At 40.1% G+C, this 19,056-nt stretch overlaps 1 protein-coding gene across 3 annotated transcripts in view; it reads left to right on the top strand.

Annotated features, from left to right (window-relative positions):
* The window catches only part of MARCHF3 (membrane associated ring-CH-type finger 3), a 54,237-nt gene that overhangs the window by 2,217 nt on the left and 32,964 nt on the right, over positions 1–19,056 (top strand). Inside the window, exon 1 of one of the 3 annotated variants that reach the window (XM_085043106.1) lies at positions 8,609–8,714. The exons of the other annotated variants lie outside the window; for them this stretch is intronic. The gene's annotated coding sequence lies outside the window, so the exon portion shown is untranslated. Of the gene's footprint in view, positions 1–8,608; positions 8,715–19,056 lie in introns of those variants that run through there. 3 annotated transcript variants of the gene reach the window in all.

Genomic DNA, 19,056 nt, shown 5'->3' on the forward strand with positions numbered 1-19,056 from the left:
ACTCCAGCCAGCTGGAGCAGGGCCAGAAGAGCCATCAAGGGCATCCTTCCCCTAAAATAAAACAGATTATAGACCAATCAGAAGTGTGTGAGAGCATCACAGAAGTGCAGCCAGAAGTGCTGCTGCTGCTGCTGCTTGGACCCACAGCCTGAAAGGGAGGAAAATTACTCGTGGCACAGCAAAGGAAGGCTTTGTCACAAAACCAAAGTGCTGGAAATCACCAAAGGGGTTATAAGAAGTAGAATGCTTGTCAAGGAATTCTCTCATTGTTCCCATGTCATCCTCACTGTGTCTGTCACCTCAGTGCTGTGCTCTGAACATTTTTTGGTGATATTTTTTATTTTTATTTTCTAGTCCTTACCATGATGCACCCCTCCACACAGCACAGAATCTCTTATCTTTTTTTTCTGGTGATCCCTGAACCTGTTTTCCCAGGGACACAAGGCAGCAGGACAGGAAAAAAGAGCTGGCATCTCTCTCACTCTGCTCTCAGCCAAGCTCCGTGCAATGCAATGTAGACCAGAATTAATTACTAATTCTAATTATACTTTGTGTCTTGGAGATATTGATGATATTTTCAATTTCAAATTTATGCATCTCCAGCTCCTTCTTTTTTTTTTTTTTTTTTTTCCCACTGCAGCAACAAAGCCAGCAAAGCTCTTAAACACATGGCTATTTTAAGCCTGCCAGCAGTCCCTTTGACTTAATTCAGCTGAGTGGCCCAGGGTGGCCTAGGGCAATTGTTTAATATAAAATTCTCTCTGCCCTGATGGCAGCCAAAGTTGTTGTGGTTTTGTCAGGGTTTTGAGGGAAGAGGAGGGAGGGAGAAGGGAGGAAGCTGTTTATTGCTGAAGCCTGACAGGACTTGGCCAAGCTCTTCTGGCTGAACTCTCAAAATGAGGATTCTTGCCTGTAAAAATTCTGGTGTCTTGGTTCTTGCTTTCACCCTGAAAAAACTCCCATTTTGATGTGATACTCATTCATTTCAAACAGTTTTAGAAGGCCTTGTGCACTTCCACAACACTTAATTGTAATAAAATCACTGCTAGATCTGCCTCAGATGTGTTTGTTTCTGACATGGAGAGTGTCCAAATCTTGGCACTTTAGCATCCTCCCACACTTCCTTATCTCACCTTCTTTCTGCCTTAAGCTCTTGCACTTTCCCAGTGTTTTTTTCCCATTTTTCCAGTATTTACATCTCACTTTTTCTTTCCTTTATGGTCTTCCCTTTCTAAAACATAGCTGGCAGAACCAGTGTGTTTGCCAACATCATCATTCTGCTCTTGTGTTTTCCTCTTCTGAACAGCTCAGGACAAGGATTTCAGTCGCCCTTCTGGGTGAAATTATATATTTGCCCAATGTAAAGTGGTGGCTAATAACATCATCCCTGTGGAATTCTTGGACAAGGCAAAAAAAACCCAAAAAACCAGGAGTTTTTGGAGTTGTGTGAATGCTATTCGATACATTGATGTTGTAACAAATTCCCATCTAACAGCAGCACATTTGTGGTGTTCTCTCCAGGGAAATTATGATTACTAACATGCTTCTTTCCTAACAACCACCTTTCCCTTGTAGCTGTCACTCAGTCTGATTTGCTTAAACCACAGATTAGCAATATCAGACTTATTCCTGCTGGTGAAACTCAGTGTTTGACATCCTGCTGCCTCAAAACACCCAGAAAGGATGAGGGGGCTGCTTAAAAAAGAGATTGTAGCCAAAAAGGCTTGTAACCAGCATGAACAGGCAGAGAAAACAAGGCATATTTGAAAGAAGTGATGGCCAAAGAGCCTTTAAATTCAGTATTAATTTGAAATTATGAACTAATTTGTCCCTGATATTATCATGTGATAATATGCATGTACATCTGTCAGTCTTTTGGCTATTTCTATTTTTTGGTAAATTAATATTTGCTCCCCAGCACTGAAGCTACCAGCATTAGGTGTCTGTATTAAATTTTAAGACAAACTCCATCAGTTTTAGCAATCTCCAGTTATTAAATGTATTATGTAAACAGCTTTAAAATCTCATTTTGGAGGCTTGGGAGAGCAGAGTTTTGGGAGCTCAGTGGCAGCAGTGGCAAGGCAAGTGCAGAATTGTTACTCATTCACACAGAAATAGTTTTTTCTCAGCTTATTTAGGGTCTGCTGGTCAAAGCTAACAAAAAACCCAGAGATTCTGAGTGGGCTTTGCCAAATAACTAATCAGTATAGCTCCAGCCAGTCTTCAGAAAGGTAATTTTCATTCAACCAGGTGTTTAAAGGAAAGAGAGAGAGATATTTCTAAACTTTGAAATATATTAACATTTAACACAGTATTTTAGTCCTAGTGATTACTCAAAAAGAGTTTTATATTTTATAAACTCTTATATTTTATATTTTATAAACTCTTTTATATTTTATTATTTTTGCTATCCAGGGTTGTAAGTGACTTTTCCCTGTACTTCTGCCCCTTTTTGGATTGGATTCTGCTGTCAGCACCTCACTGACTCTGTAAGGAAATCTGCTCTTGTGCAGGCATTGCTGAGGGAAACTCAAAGAGCAATTTCTGGGCAGTTTTGAACATTGTGCCCGTAATATTTTTTTATCAGAAAGACATAAGAACTGCACAAGTCTGCTATCTCTGTGAGGATAATATTAGCAGAGTTCTCATCATCTTTGCTCTGTCCTTACTGGAGCCTTGGCTTTGTGTTAAGAGCTCTTCTGGAGGCATTCCATAAAATTAAATGGAGATTAAAACTAATTGGTTTCTATGTGAGCCACTATAAGAACTTGAATAATAAGTTGAGGAAATTGTCTTTTTGAAAGGGTTTTTTTTTCACTGCTGTTGAAAAATTTTATCACAAAAGAGTTATTTTCCTCTCCCATCCTATAAAACTTTTCATAATGGCAAAGAATCGTCCATTGTATGTTTTAAAAGAAAACTGTAAACAATGGGTACAAGAATCAATGTGATTATTGAGCATCCTTGACATTCCCAGAGCTTCAGTGATGCAAAAGCCAATTAAGAGAGAACTTCCAGTATCTCATATATTATATTTTACTGTTATTAGTCATGGTGACTATCTGTCTGGAAGGATGAAAAAATGCAGTTTTCAAATTTCAGATCAGATCTCCAAGCTTGGAAAATCCCATGGAAAATAATTGGAAGGAGGGGGTGGATAAGTGGTGCAACATGGGACAGGAAATGTCACAACTTTTGGAAGAAAAACCAGAGCATTTTGTGGCCTGTGGTGCTTAATGTGAAAGAATTAATGGGCTGAATTTCTCTGCTCAGGAACAACCCTTGGAACAACTTTTTCTTTAGTCATTCCCCATTGTCTGCAGAGAGATTATTTCCATAGTGAGGAAGATTCAGAGAGCTGTAGGTTTTTCTGCTGCTGACCAAATCCCTGCAGCAGGATCTTCCCTGGCTCTTCTCTGATTTTTTTCTTCTCATCTCTGCCTCTGTTTCCTTGTGGAGTAGCTGAGCCTTGGTATTCTTATATGAAAATACATTTAGAAGGGATTAACTAAGGCATGGGAGTCAGGACAGTTTTGAAATGCATAGCATTATAATCTGAAATAAGTCAGTGCCCCTGTTAGCAATAGTTTTTAATTTAACCTGCTCATAGTGAAGAGTGAGAAATATGATGTCAAGGGAAAAAATACTTGCATGTCATCAGGTAAAACTTAGGTGGTTACTTTTACTTAAATTCCTAGATTGCCTGACATTTTGTTTTGCTTGGTTGATCTTAGCTGTTAGGTGTCTGTTGCCCAGTCCAAATATATGTTTAAGTTGAATATGAATATATAAGTAATTTGCCAGTGTTTTGTTTCCTCACAGTTAAATCAGCAAATCTGGTGACTATTCAGATTTTTTTCTCTAAGTTGTATGAATATCTTAAATGGGAATCCTTGCTAAAAGGTGTTTGTATATTTAATATAAATATTGTATTAATATAAATACTGACCTGTGGGCCAGAAGGGGAGAGGCAGAGATACTTTCTCAGATCTCTGTGATCCTCAGCATTCTGCAGGAGAATCTTCAACTTTATAAAGAAAGGGGAAAAAAAACCCCAACCATTGAAAATTGCAGTTACTAAAGAAAAAAAAAAAAAAGAAAAAAAAGGAAGAAAAAAAAAAGAAAAAAAAACCCCAAAAACCCCTTGGTGTTAATTTAAGCAGAATTTTAGAACAAAACAGAAATCTCTTCTGCATCCCAGCTTCTTACAGGAGTACATTTACTAGTGCCAGACTGAGACTGGCTTTGGTTACTGGCAGGAACCATCCCCTCATGCTAATTTAGGTGGTCTAATAGAAGCGCAACAGCCTGAAATTATTTAGGCAAAAATAGGTAGAGTTCTGCAGCAAGGGTTGAGTTTGAATCTGTTGTGACAGAGACTCATTGTTCACTCACTGGAAGCCCTGAGTAGAAAAAGATTGTGGGTTTTTGGGGTATAACTCGTGCTAGCCAAAGGGTTTTCCACAGCACTTGGTGTGGTTCCCAGCAATAAAACCTTGGGAAGGGGAAGGTGGAGTGGGGTTGTTGTCCCAAACTGGCATAAATATATTTATTGTGACGGAAAACACAAATAAATAAATACTGTTGTGAAGCTGTGACAGCCTGAAGCATTTTAGAGCTGGTGTTTTATAGAAAGGTAGTATAGAAAAGGAGTTGTACCATATTTCACCCCTGCAATGGGATTTCATCCTGAATTTTAACTTTCATCCAGTGATCAGTTTATGGCACCATGCAGGGGCTGCCAGTCCTCACTGGGATCATCTCCATCATTCCTAAAGTCCCTGTTCCAAATTATCTTCACGTTTCACCTATTAACCTGTGCAGTCCTCTGCACACAGCTGAGGATCACCTGGGAACACAGTGGCAAAACAAATCTTTGTTTTTCTGTGCCACTGCTGCCACCACTAAACCCAGGCTGGAATCTGTTTCTGTCCTGCCCAGGGAGGTAATGGACAACGAGCAGTTAATTTGAGTGCTGCCCTGCAGCAGCAATTTGCTGTGGATTGCTCTAACCTTGTTTTTCCCACTGGACACAGCAGTCCTTGACACTGATTTGTCACCTTTTCTTAACATCCTCCACGGAACAAAATTAAAATCCTCTTGGAAGTCCCACATCATTTTGCCTGCTTGGTGCCTGTCTTCTCCAGACCTCTGGAGGTTCCTTCCAACCTCAACCTTTCTGTGATTCCACCTGGAAAATCCACCCTCGACCCCTTGTCCAGGAGTTTTCAGCATTAGCTATGTGTAATTAAAGCTGGCAGTCCATTGTAGTTAATTCTCTATTCTGTGCATATTCTGTACCTGTGCACAGTGGTCTCTAAACATGTGAACAAAGCTTTTGTAAATTTTATTTTCCTTCCTTTCTGCACTTACGAGGAATATTAAAACCAATTCTGTCTTGGTGCTGCTTGTGACTAAATTAACTTTTAAGAGAACCCTGATGAATAAAATCTTAGTACTGGTGTTAGGATTTAACACATTTCTTGGTGGCAGGCACAGTGCTAAAGAAAACTTGAATTATCCTTTGGCTGCTGTTCAAAAAATGAATCCCAAACCACTTCTAGCTCTTCACCTTTACCAGAGTGCAATCAGTGTTGCCAAGGAGAGTTCAAGGGTTTTCTGGGAATTTGTAAATAGGACAGAGGAGAGAGCTCTTTCATTTCACCCAGTTTGCAGTGGAGACTTAGGTGAAAAACCTGTAAGAATTTCAGGGAAAAAAAAAAAACCTTTCTGCAGCATCCTTTCATCTGTGTAAGGAGTTAGAAATACATTGAATTTACTGGTGCAGCAGCCACAAGTTGCAATGCAAACAGACCTGCGTGTCCTGCCTCATTAAAAAAGCAGTTTTGTGTGTTGTGTGAGCCAGTTGGTCTGTTAAGCAAAAGCTGAAATTCCTCCTTTTTCATGTGTTTTAGTTTTTCTGCATTGTGCTGGAGCAGCCAGCAGAGAGTCTAGCAACCAGAGAGAAAATGTGGGGTTTTAAACATGAGAAAAAAATCTTGAACAGAGTCTTTCAGACAACTGTAAAATAGTATAGAAGGAGATCCTGTGAACAAACTGCCGTCTTCTTTAAGGAAAAGTTAAATTCTGCCTCTCTCTGGTCTTCCACACAGACACACATGTGGTATATATAAATATTCCCAGCTTCTCTCCCTTCCTCTCTTACAGACAAAGGAATTTGCCAGGACTGAATATAATTCTTTGCAAATTTCTTTCTAATACGCAGAGATATTTTTCCTTCTCTAGCCTCTTTCAGCTCTGAATCTGCAGCTTCCTTGCAGAAAAGTGTTTTGGGCAGTTTCTGAATGTTTCTGACATTTTTAATGTCTGGATGAATCTCTGTGTGTCCATGCAGACCTTCACAGAATGAAAATCTGGCAGTTTTCAGGTGAAACCAACATTTCCATCCCAAAAGGAATCTGGGGGAGCATGTGTGGACAGGCTGGAATGGGAAGAGGAATTCAAGCTCAGCAGCAGAGAGCATGAACTGTGCTCACTGCAATCTCAGGGGGAGAACAAACCTCTGTCCAGAGATGCTTTGGATTTGTGTGATTTTTGTTCCACAGCTGACCTGAATGAGCTCACTTTTGGCTGTGCAGCTCAGAGCACAGCTCAGGGCTCAGGGTGCTCTGAGGTGCAGTGAAAGTGATGACAAATTGTCCTACAGAGCCCTGCTGTTCCACAAACTCACTAACTAACTTTTACACTTCATTTGTGCTGAATATTGCTGCTGTGGCCTCTGGAGACAGCAAATTCAGCCTAGCAGTTGAAAAGGGAAATTTGCCAGCCTGTTCCTGCCCCTGCAAGTGTGAGAAAGCCAGGCAGTCCTTCCTTCCACCTTGGTTTTATTATTTGTGGAATGAATATGACTGCCTGAAAGTGATATTTTAATATTTTAGCACTGGTAAAATTTGCTTGAAAGGTGCAGGAGGTTTGCATGCTGCCTTTTAACTTCCCTAAACTGACAACAGCAGAATTGTTTATCTGTGATGGTCAGAGGAGCAGATTCCTTCAGGATATCTTCTAAAGCAGCACCAGGTACTCTGGTTTGCCTCACATAGCCTGCCTGACATCTCTTTGTGGATTATTACCCCTTTCAGCAGGGATCATCAATCACCAGATTTTTCTTAATGGTAGGGAATGAATGATAGCCAAAGGCAACAGTGATTTGTCTTTTCTTAGCTTTGCATTTCACTCCCCTGTGCTGAAGAAGTTGGGTAGTTCATTCTGCTCCAAGGTTGGCTCAGTTTTCTACACAAAATGATCAAAGCTTCACTTCTGAAAGGAGCTTGAAAAGGTCATTGAAAAGCACGGAACAGCATTTCCTGATTTTTAAACTTTGCCAGACCTCAATTAATTTTGGTAGTTTTACAAATGTATTTCCCCTTCCAGAAAAACATTTGCATTTTGTTTTTCAGGGGTTTTTTTGTTGTTGTTTGTTTTTTTGGTTTGTTTTTTCCCCCCTGAATTTTGTTTTGTGTTTTGCAATTGATGAGCTGGTTGATTACCATTTCCTTGTCTTCTTTTTCCATCTGCCTTGATTTGTTTCCTGCTTTCTCTGCTTCTTCCTCTTACCTCCCTCTTCTCTCTTGTCCTTGCTGGTCTCCCCACAGCAGCCCCAATAGCAGCTCTGATTTTTGGCTCCTGTAATTCATGTTGGCTACTCAAGCTCTGGGACCAAAGGCCCTTTGAACTGCATTTTTCATGCTGACAAAGAGGCCCTTCAGGTGAACACGTTACTCACCCACAAAGTCAACTGAATCCATGGAAAATAACAGGAGGTGGAACTGAGGTTTTGGCACCAGGCTCTGGAAAGCAAAGCTGTGCAGCAGCACACAAAGGCTGTTAAATTACACAGGGAAGAAAAACCACATATTGGAAGAACTTCCTAATTATCTCTGTTGTTTGGCTGAAGTGAGACCAAGTCTTTGAAGGCTGAGGAAAATCTGGCAGTGAATATCCCAGGTTTCTGAGGATCTGCCTCTTCAGGGAGTCAAGATGCTCTCAAAAGGTATTGATGTGTCTTGTGGGTTTGACAAGGACAGACTGACAAGGTGGAAACCTCATCTGGGACATTTCGAGGCTGATGACCAAACCTTTTCTGCAGTATATCCTAGTGCCTCATCCTATTTGAAGCAGTGCTGTAAGCAGAATTTATTTCATTAGCCACTGGGGAAAATTATTGTCCTCTATAGCTGCCTGCTTCTGATAAAATCTGGTTATGGACATGTGGATCTTTCCAGATGGAGCAGTAGAAAGATAAAACACAACATCTGCTCCATTTGGTGTGGTCCTGGATCCAGACTGCCCTCCAGAGAGAATTCACTATTCCATAAGTAAAATTCCAGCCACCTGCAGCAGGTCTATTCTAATAAATTAATTACCCCACTGCAGACAGAAAAAGGAAATACTGTTCTATTATTTACCATGTTTTCAAGGGCAATGTTTTCTCTCTGCATTTTGGACAGGGGTCAGTAAAAGATGAAAAAAGTCACTTTTAAGCAATTGACTGAATCCTGGATTTCAAGCTCTGGTCTTGTGGTGGTGCAAACTGCAGCACAGAGGGCAGGAGGGCAGAGTCCTCTGCTCTCACCACCTCCTGCCCAACCAGGTGTGACCAGAGGCAGTTTGGGCTCTGCTTTCTTCTGATGCAGCTTGGCTTGTGGTCACTCAGCACAAATTGTGGAAGTGTTTGGCTGATTACCAATAGGGAGGTAAGAAAACTCTTCTAAGGTGTCTTGGGTTGCTGGGAGTTATTTACAGAGAGAACAGCATTCAGACATCCTGGGTTTTAGACCTGTGGATCATGGGATGGTGGTTGGCTACACCTGATTGTGGATCTCTGGCTGGAAGTTTAATTCTGTTATTCTGAAAAACATTTCTATACCACGTTAATGATTTTTTGAAGTGCAGTGCAGCGAAGCAGGGGGTGTTTGGAGGTGTTCATGAGGAAGTTGTGCTGTTGCCAACAGCGTTTTCTTGGCAAAAATAATTTATTTCTTCCCCAATGCGTTACATTTTATTTCTTGGTTCACTTTTTAAGGGCTGCTGGCAGTTCTTTAAACTCTGGTCTCCATCCAGAAGAAGCAGCCAAAGTAAAGCTGAGCCAAACCACAGCTACTGTGCTGTTGATTTGTTCAGTTTTATTACAGGCACAAATTACAGTACTTAGCAAGCAACCATTCCCTGACATTTGCAGCAGTGGCTGAGTTCCCCAATGTCTAATATTAAATAAAAATATTAATAATAATCATAAAAGGTAATGAAAAGCCTAAAGCGAATTCTTGGAACTCAGTACTACCCATAACTTAGATATTATCTGAACTAAAATTCACTCTGTGAATTTGATTTTTTTTTTTTTCTGCTTTTGAAAGGGAAGAGAGAATTTTAATTATTCCTTTCTCTTTAACTTCTTTTAAAAGCTCATGTTTCTTGTCTTTGGGAAGATTCAGTAGCCCAATTTCCTCCCAGTATTCCAGGATCTCACCAGAAACTGTGGTGCATATGTACACACTCACATATTTATATTTAAACCAGACATTAAAATACTTCGAGCTGATTTACAGGATGTCTCCAGTGTATTGAAAAAACATGGGAATATTCTTGATTTCCCATAATGACATGGTTCTTATCCAGCCTTTTCTGGGGGCAGGGGAGGGGGAAGCAGCTGGGTGGGAGATAGCAGCAGCTTTTTAGTGCATGCTACCAAAAAAAGAGTGGGATTCTCTTTACGTGGAGTCACAGAGCTTAAAGGAGAAAAAAAATTATGCATTTTGTGTCCCCTCAAGTTCTCTGCCTGAAAATATTTTGACTAAGCCTTTGGGGTGCAGATGTGGTATTTCTTTTCAGCCTCATGTTGTTTTTTCTTCTCGTTTATGTGTATTTTATTCTGAATTTATGTATATTTCTCATTGAAATATACATAAATTGGGGTAAGAGTTTGGTCAGGCTCTGCTTGCAAGAACAGAGAAGAGTCCTTCACAGAGCTCTCTGTGCCCTTTATTTTTTATTAGAAGCTGGCTAGATTTAACAAACCCACACCCAGTGTTTTAAATCTTTTATCTCTCTCTTGTTTAATCTCTTACTTTAAAATATTACAGTCAAAATAGGGATTTTTTTCAGCATGATGAGATTTCCTGCTTCAGAAATAGAGAAGTCAAATCTCTCATATTTCTAAAAGCAGAGAGAAATACTTTTAGGGTGATAAAGTTGGGTCTTTATGTGAAAAGTGAGACCGAGTGCATCAACACATTTTCCTGTCACTTGTGTGTCTTCTTAATGGGCAAAAATCCATATTGGCAGCCTTGTGTTGTCAGCCCTAAGCCAGTGTAATTTCAATCTTGCCTAAACTCTGTTCTCCCTGCAAGAATTACTATTTGTAAAAAAGGGACAGAATCTTCCAGTCCTCTTAAAAACCTCCTGACTTTCCCAGGTAGCTTTTGAAACAGGAAAGCAGGATCAGTGGGGATGGGGGTGTAATTTAACTTTTTTACATACAAATATTTGTGCTTGCAGGGGTTCCTTCTCTCGTGTGAGGAGGTCAGGCAGTTCCTGAGTCCAGCTCCTTCCTCCCCAACACCTCTGTGGGATATTAACTCGGCAGAAATAAAGATTTACAGGAGTTTCAGGTTTGCTGGGAACACAGTGGCACTGCCAGCCTGACAAGGGGCCAGCGTGGAGCTGCCATCAGGATGAAATGGGATCAGCAGAAGGTGCAGAAACTGAGAGTTTCTGGTTGTTTTTAATCGTTCACAAGGAGAATAATTAAAAGGCAGCAAGGTGAGGATCTTTCCTCTCCCTTCTGTGGCAAACAGAGGGATTCAGGATGAGGAGGCAAAGAGAGAAATAATCTGTGTTGCAATTGCCACAATGTCAGAGATTTTGTTTTTTCCCAGAAAGTGTTCCTTCCTAGCTGGAGGCTTATGTGAAGGAGATTCCTACAGGAAAAAAAAAATTAAAAAGTCATGGAAACAGTGAAAATCCAGTGTCTTGCTCTTTTCCCCAAGGGCGGGAAGGAGACTTAACTTCACAAATATTTGCAAACCTCTGTTTACTCATTAGCTGAGTTGACTGAGCTCCCTCATTTTTGGATGCCACTAATTGCATCTCATTTTTAGATGCCACTAAGGCCTTCTGTGTACATCATGTGCAGAAGGGGAGAACACCTGGGGGAAGAGGGGAAGAGAAGTCACCCAGAAAAAGAGAATTATAGCAGATAGAAACAAGGTTTAAGGCTGAGATGAAGGAGTGGAAGGGAAAAGAGAGTACAAAACCTGCGTTTATCTGAAAGGAAAAGATTAAACACGTTGAATTCCACTGAGGAAAAGGCACTGCACACTCACAAAATTAAAAAAAAAAAAAAAAGAACTAGAGGAAGGAGTGAGTCCACAAGTCACTCACTAGTCCCAGTGACTGCTAGTCCTGATTATTTTATTGTTGACAGGACTTTTGGTTTGTTTTAAGTCCCTTCCCCTTACCAGATGCTGGTCTGTCAAAATCAGGGAATATAGAGCTGTGCCTTCTCAGCACACTCAAAAATAAAACCACAAATCTTACTTACTTTATAGCTAGGATTTTCCTCTCCTTTTTAAAGGAGGGGAAAGAAAGTGACACAGATGAGGATTACAGCTTGTTTCATGGTACAGTCTGCTCATAAGTATGTATAACATCCAGTTCACTTGTCATCTGAACTTTCTTTTAAATTAAATAGCCATCTCAGAGTAAGTCACTGCAGCAAGATTTTGCAATTCTTGGCACTGGACAGGAAATTTTATAAGTGTTTCATACCTGCTGTAGTCCTCAAGACTGACTATGGCAAATAAAAAAATTTCTGTCCAAATGACAAATTAAAAATGACATGAAAATGAGCAACATACTCTTAGGGAAAAGTCTTTCAGCAGCAGCTACTCAAGCACAGTGGGGTGTAACAGGCTCTGAGGCTTTGGGGGTGGAATTTGGACAGGGAAAAGAAGAAAAAAGAGAATTATGATTAATTTGCTCTTGGACTGCCTGGCACGGCTTGTTCTGAGGAGGTGGTGTGACATGTGCAGCTCTGGTGTCATAATTTGGATGTGGTGTGGCTGTGCAAAACACCCAGTGGTGGAAGAGCTTTTTATTTTTTTTTTTGCTTTTTCTTTATTATTCTCTTTCTTGGTAGGAAGGAAAACAACCCAGCTCTGTAGACAGAGATGCACTTACTCTCTAGGACAGAAAATGCTGCATTTGTCTTTGGCCTTTTTATAGCTCTCTTTCTGGCCATGCAGTTTTCTTAATGGAGTCACATGTCTGATCCTTTTAGCTGAAGGAAACATTTCAGCATTAATGGCTAAGAAGGAGATAGAGGGCTAAGTGAGGACCTGAGGAACACTGTGGGAGGCAGCTGGAAATGCTCAGGTGAAATGCTCGTTTGTGGCTCTGCTGAAAGGATGGGAAGGCTGTGAAGGTGGTAAAGGAAAACAAAATTTTAATGTGTTTAATGAAAAATAACAAATGTGATTGCAGCTAATTTGTGCTCCCTGTGCCATATATGTGAGTTCTTGTTTGATTGATTTATTTTTTTATGCAAATCAGACATTAAAAAAATTAGAAATGCTCAGTTTCATCAGTTATTTCCTTCAATGGTCACCTTGTAACCAGTGAGCTTTTAACACATCTGTGAGCTAAAAGTGGTAGAAAGAGTCATAGAGCAGTCAGCTCTTTCAAAATCCTGAGTTATTTAGAAGAGAGATGCATTTCACAATGAATTAGTTTTTCTCCTGTTGAATACCCCTGTGGGAATAAGTTTGGGTGATGCACAGTTCATATGCAGAATTAGGCATTGCAGAGGCTTCATGGGTACATTTCCTCAAGTTTTTTCAGTAATTAATTTACAAAGCAGCATGGAAAAGTTAAAAAAAAAAAAAAAGTTAGCAGGGAAAGATATGCTTGCTTTGGAATTATTATCCAAAGGTGCAAAGGGAGCTAGAGCATAGGAACTGTCATTCCTGGCTTAGAGGAAAGGAAGGAAAATATATCCAGTGTGATTCCTGCTTCTTCATTTTGCTTTTCATACATTGCTTTTCTGATGTTGATTGTGGTTTGGAGAGCAAAGGATTTGTACACAGGATTTGTATTTTTGTTCTCTTAAATCTTCCCTATATGGAAGAAAATTACTTTCACACAGTCTACCAAGATATGTGGGAGAGAACAGGAATATGTTTCTGGGAGTGGAAAATGCTCCTTTTTTAGGCATGCTAGGCTTTGAATTCTCCCTGTGAAATTTCCATGCTAGATGTGGCAAAATAACGTGAAAGTAAAGGTAGTAGCTTTAAAAGGCAGAAATCATTTACTGATAACGACAGCATTTGAAATGTGATTTTGAAATTGGGAGTTGAAGGCCAGAGACACAAATGGTCATGATGGATAAGCTGAAGTACAGTTTGCTATGTATGTTTAATCTAATTATTGTGTTTTAAAGGCTCCATTACACTGTGTCTGCTTATACCTAACTACAAAATGCACTTCCTAAATGCTCAAAATTTGGAAGGGTGGATAGGGGAACAACCTGCTGATTCTTTTATAGTCTCCATGGGATTCTGCATGCACACTTTTCTTGTAGAGGCTGATAAAAAACCTAAACTAAACCCCTCAGGAATCCTTTTCAGTTTTGAGGTATTTTTCACCTGGTATTTGCTAACCATCTCCTCTGCTCAGAGTTATAAAGAACTCCCAATGCTGGTGTGTTCCTGAGGCTTCTTTCCCAGTAGAAAGTGGTAACTCTAGGTAGGAGAAGATGGGTTTGAATTTGGGTTTGAATTTGGGTTTGAAGATGGGTTTGAATTTTGTACAGGGAGCACTTATATATTTGTTCTTGACAACAGCAGAACTCTTTATTTGGCTCTGTAAAACAACACTGGGGGGTGTGGGGTGTCTTCAAAGTTGTAAAAAACTAAATGAAGGAGGGTTCTGTGCAGTGTCAGTGTGGATGAATGGCTAAAGTTACAAACTCAGTGCTTCTGGACACGTTTGGGATGGTCAGGAAATTCTCCCGGATGCATTGTGCTCTGTTTTGCTAAATTATTAAACACATGTTATGAAGCTGAACCACTAAAAGCTCTGTGTGAGTGCTTGGAATGCAGTTAGGGGCAGCAGAAGCCTCTGGGATGCAGCCCTTTTCCACAGGGATTCCTCAAGCAGCTTGGCTATGTTTAGCCAACAAGATTTCCCTCCTGTTTTGTCAGGGGAGGCTAAACAAATAATCTTTTGATTTTACTGCCATGAGTTTAGAAAATCTGCTTATCAGGGGTTGGAATGAATGAGTTATGAGTCCTTGGTGCTTCCTTTTGCATCACCCCACTAAATGCCCTTCTGCTTCTGCAGAATTAATTCCAGTGAAGCAAAGCATTCGCAGAGAGAGGCACTGCAAAGTTTAAGTCAACCCTGTCCTTTTACATAAGCTGTGCTTCAAAAAAACCATGCTGCCCATACATCCTGATAACTGCATTATAATTCCCAACCAAAACCAGGCATAATGAAACTGCACGCCAGCTTTTCCTGCATTAAAGCTCTAATAGAAAAAGGGTGGCCAGCTGAGCCAAAGATCTGCCTCCCTGGCTTTGTGTTTAAGTCACTTTGAGCTTGCCAGGGTAATGCATCTCCTGGATTCCTGTTTTCCATCTGCTGCTCTGATGATACAATAAGCTGTAACAAAACATTAATTCCCAGAGCCTTGAAAACTTGTCCCTTGTGTCCATCCTGACTGACTGGATGGATTTTGGAGCAGCGAGCAGCTACCTGTGTGGATGGTTATGTATGACTGAATGATGAGCTAAATTTTCTTTGCCTCGAATCTCTGTCCTGTTGCAGTGCTGTGGCAACTAATCTGTGGTGTAGGTGCAGCATAACTTTATTTTTCACCTCCTGAGGCTGCTCAGTCTGCCTCAGGACTGGTGTAGACATTTCTGCCTGATTTGGGTTTTGTAAGGTTTGAGGTAGTGGAAGCAGAATTAGCCACCAAATATTTGGCACAAAATAGCTGGATATCAAGTGAAGAATCAGAGAGAAACAACTTAATAATGAGAATTTTGTCAGCTGGCATGAAGGAGCTGTGTTTAATTGCTGTAAATACTGTTTCTTAGGATGATTAGCATGTCTAATTAGCAATATTGTAAACTGGGTTTCCAAGCCTGTTCTGCAGGCATGTAGAATATTTCATCTTGCCAAGAGCTTACGAGGATGGACCTTTTTAACAGCAGTAAGATGATCATAGCCAATGAAACAGCAAGGAAATTGTGACCCGACTGAATCCAGAGTGGCAAATTTCTCCTAAAAGAGAGGAGAATTTTCAGAGGTCATTTGCAGCTGCTGGATCAGAGACCCTGAAAGTTGCTGGAAGTAAAGAAAAGGCTCCTGGTGGAATCTGTGCTGAGAAACTCACCAGGACAGGATGAGTTTATTTGCTTCTTTCCTCTGCATTATTGGATTTGCATCTGGCTGGCTAAATTCCCTAATGCTGAGCTTACCTCTCTGGTGTGCTTTTTTCCTGCCACAAACTTTACAAAAATCTGGGGTTTTTACCTCAGTCTGGAGCTTTTGAAAGCAGCTCTCTTTGTTTTCAAGTGTAACAAGTCTGGTGATGCTCCTGGGTCAGTCCAACACCCATGGCAGGACCAAACTTCCCCATTTATTCCAAATAAATTTTGGAAGAAAGCAACTCTGTTGTTCTGTATCCCATTTTATTATGTGCTGCCTAGGGATGCAACTACTTAAAAATTTAAAGCCTCAAATTAAAAGCAGTGTTCTTTTTGTTAAGTTCAGCCCTTGCGGAAAATTAGTAAATACTTACATATGCAATCAGGTCAAATGCTGAGAATATATTCCTGAGAATATAGAGATTTCTTTTTCACAAGAGAATAAAATACAGTAAAACGGAGTATAAATTTTGCTTGGCAGAGGGACAGAAGAATTGGATTACACCAGACACACGTTTAAGAGTAAAATACTGGTGGATACTATAAAAATACTAAGTTTAATGTACAGCACCTAGACTTTGCCCACATTTTTTTGCCCACACAGACTTTGTACATTTTAACTCCCAGCACACCCTAAAAACCTCTAAAGCTCTTGTACAAAGTCTCCAAAAATGAGAGGAAATAAACTTCTCTCTGCAAAGATATATAATTCTTCTTAATAAGTTGACCACTGAGATACAATTCTTACCACTGGTGGAAGAAAGCCTATTACTCCTTTCCAGATATAAAAGGAAAATATGTGATCAGTTGTAACCCAAGTTGACTGTTTTGTCTGCTTTTTAAGCATGCAGACAGGCATGCAAACCCAAAATGCTTTATGGTTTCATAAAACCTAGCATGAAGTGATTCCAGGAAGGTCTTCTAAAACTGAAATTTATTAGAAACTTGGTGCAACAGTCGCACCTCCAGCTCTCTAGATTGTCCCAAGTTTTCCAGAAAAGCCTGCCTTCTGAAAAATAAATTGCATTAACATAGGCATCACTTTAATGTGACCAGAAGTCATAGTTTTGTGTCTCATTTTCCTTTACATTTTAACTGTAAGTGCTTTTAAAAAGCACTGAAAGTGAAGCATGGAACTCAATCTGGTTTGAGAAAACTGCTTTTTCTGCTCTGCTACTCCTTTAGTTGAAATACAGTGTTAATTTCCACCCAGGAAGGTGTCAGGCAGTGAATGTTCCTGTGCTGTAAAGAGAGGTTCAGGGGGTCAGTGTGAAAATCCCCCGACTGTGGTGAAGTCCTACCTGCAGGTCACTGCAGACAGCAGCCCTATAAACATTGGGACAATCAGCATGGACAGCTGGGACAGAGTGTGCTGATCCTCAATCTCACTCGTGAAATGTTAGATTTTATGGGAGGCACCCAACCTTTTTCCCCTGTAAATGTTTTTCTGTGGTTACATGGCCAGGGAGCTCCGTGATGAATGGCTGAGATGCCCTCTCAGTCTCTCTCAGAACAGAGTTCTTTTTACAGCAGTGTTATTGAAAAAGAAAAGCCCCACAGTATAGAGAATAAGAAGTTTCATGGATCTGGGATTTATCCTTTGGAGTAATTAACAGCTCTCTGAACTGAGGATTTCATCGTCAGTTCTTTGTGGAAAAATAATAAAATTGGTAATAGTTGCCATTCATTTTTATTTAGTGGAGCGGTGAGGCTTTTTTTTGTTAGCAGAATCAGGAAATTAACAATCTTGTTAATGTGTTCTGCCCTAAGCTGTTGGTTGTCATTGCAATGCTGCTCTGCCAAGGACAAAGGAATAGAAAATAACTTAGGATAATGTAGTCTATAAATTACTTTCACCTGAAGAGTTAGTGTATTCCTGTGCTGAGCAGATCCTAGAAAAATGAATGTTAATTAACTGGCTGGTAGACATTTGTTTCAAAGAAAAAAAATCAGGAGTAGAAAAAAATCTTATTAAGAGAGAACAGAGATATCATCTACTTTTAATTATTCAACAGTATTTTGTAGGGATGAATCATTGCTGGCACTGCTAAAGCAGAGACAAAATATTTAGTCTAACACTTTGTAAGAAAAAAACCCACTAAATGCTCAAGACAGATCTTGGATCCTTTTCCTTTGAGTCATGCAGATCTTCACTGAGATTTGTTTTGTGGAATCACACAGAACCACAGAATCAGTGAGGCTGGAAAAGAGCTCTGAGTCCAACCTGCCACCCCTGCCATGGCACTGAGAGACACATCCAGGCATTCCTTAAACCCCTCCAGGGATGGGGACTCCACCACCTCCCTGGAGAGCTCCTTCCAATGTCTAATCACCCCTTCTGGGAAGAAATTCCTCCTCATGTTCCACTTAAACCTCCCCTGGTGCAGTTTGGATCAAGCTGTGGAAGCCAATTGAGCAGCTTTTTTTTAACCCATTTTAAATCTTTTTCTTTTCTTTTCTTTTCTTTTCTTTTCTTTTCTTTTCTTTTCTTTTCTTTTCTTTTCTTTTCTTTTCTCTGAAATAATCTGGTTCTACTTGTAACATGAAACTACTGAGTTTTGAGGACAGAATTTTCTTGTCTAACTATCATGGCTACATGTAGAGAATCACATTGGCTCAGGTAGAGCACACTGCCTCTGACAGGCTCTTCTGCTTCCATTCAGTTTAACTGGTTTTTTTTCTTTTTTTAATATGTTGACTACTCCGTGGGAGATGTAGAGACATGTCATGCCCTTTGGGCCATCTCTGCAAGGCTGAGGGTTGCTAGAATGTGGGGAAATATTCAGAGCCATGAAATAAATCTGTGGTTCATGCAGCTTGCCAGAGGACCTTGATAAACTGCTGCTCAAATGTTGGGTGTCTTTAGAAGGAGTAATTTAAAAAGGTAGAATCCATGCTTTTCTTTTTGGTGTAAGGCAGCAGTGGAGATGGCCACTGGAATTTTAGAGTAGAACTCTGCTAGATAGAGCTGACCAATGCTTTTATTCCTTTTTTTACTATTCTATCACATTTATATAAGCCTGCCTAAGCTTTACAGCAAGTGTCATAATACCACTAGGCGAGTGCTAAAGAAATTAACACATAAAATTTGCAAACACATCTCTGCATTAAAATACCCATGGCACAAAAAAAAATAAGCAAAAGAAAGCACATTTTCTTTCTGGCTTGGTGCTGACAGTTGTGATGAATAGGCAAATTTTGCAGAAGGTTAACCAAAGGATAGAGGCAACTGGCATAAAGCTTTTATTGACTGTGATATTTATTGGGATGTGACAGTAAACACAAATGAATAAATACCGTTGTGAAGCTGTTACAGCACAGGCAGTCTGAAGCTTTTTAGAACTGGTATTTTATGAAAAGGTAGTGCAGAAAAAAATTGACCATATTTCACTCCTGCAATGGGATTTCTTCCAACATTTTAACTTTTATCCAATGATCAGGTTATGGCACCATGCAGGGGCTGCCAGTCTTGACTGGGATAATTTTCATCATTCCTTTTGCTTAAAGAGCCTGAAATAAAGAGAGCATGAGAAGCATGAGATGAAGCCAGAGCTACAACAGTCTGCAATCTTTCCTTTTCCATGTGTATTTTCCTACCTTTGTGGAT

Source organism: Lichenostomus cassidix, chromosome Z (assembly GCF_008360975.1).
Source record: "Lichenostomus cassidix isolate B80296 chromosome Z, HeHo_3.0, whole genome shotgun sequence".
NCBI lineage: Eukaryota > Metazoa > Chordata > Aves > Passeriformes > Meliphagidae > Lichenostomus > Lichenostomus cassidix.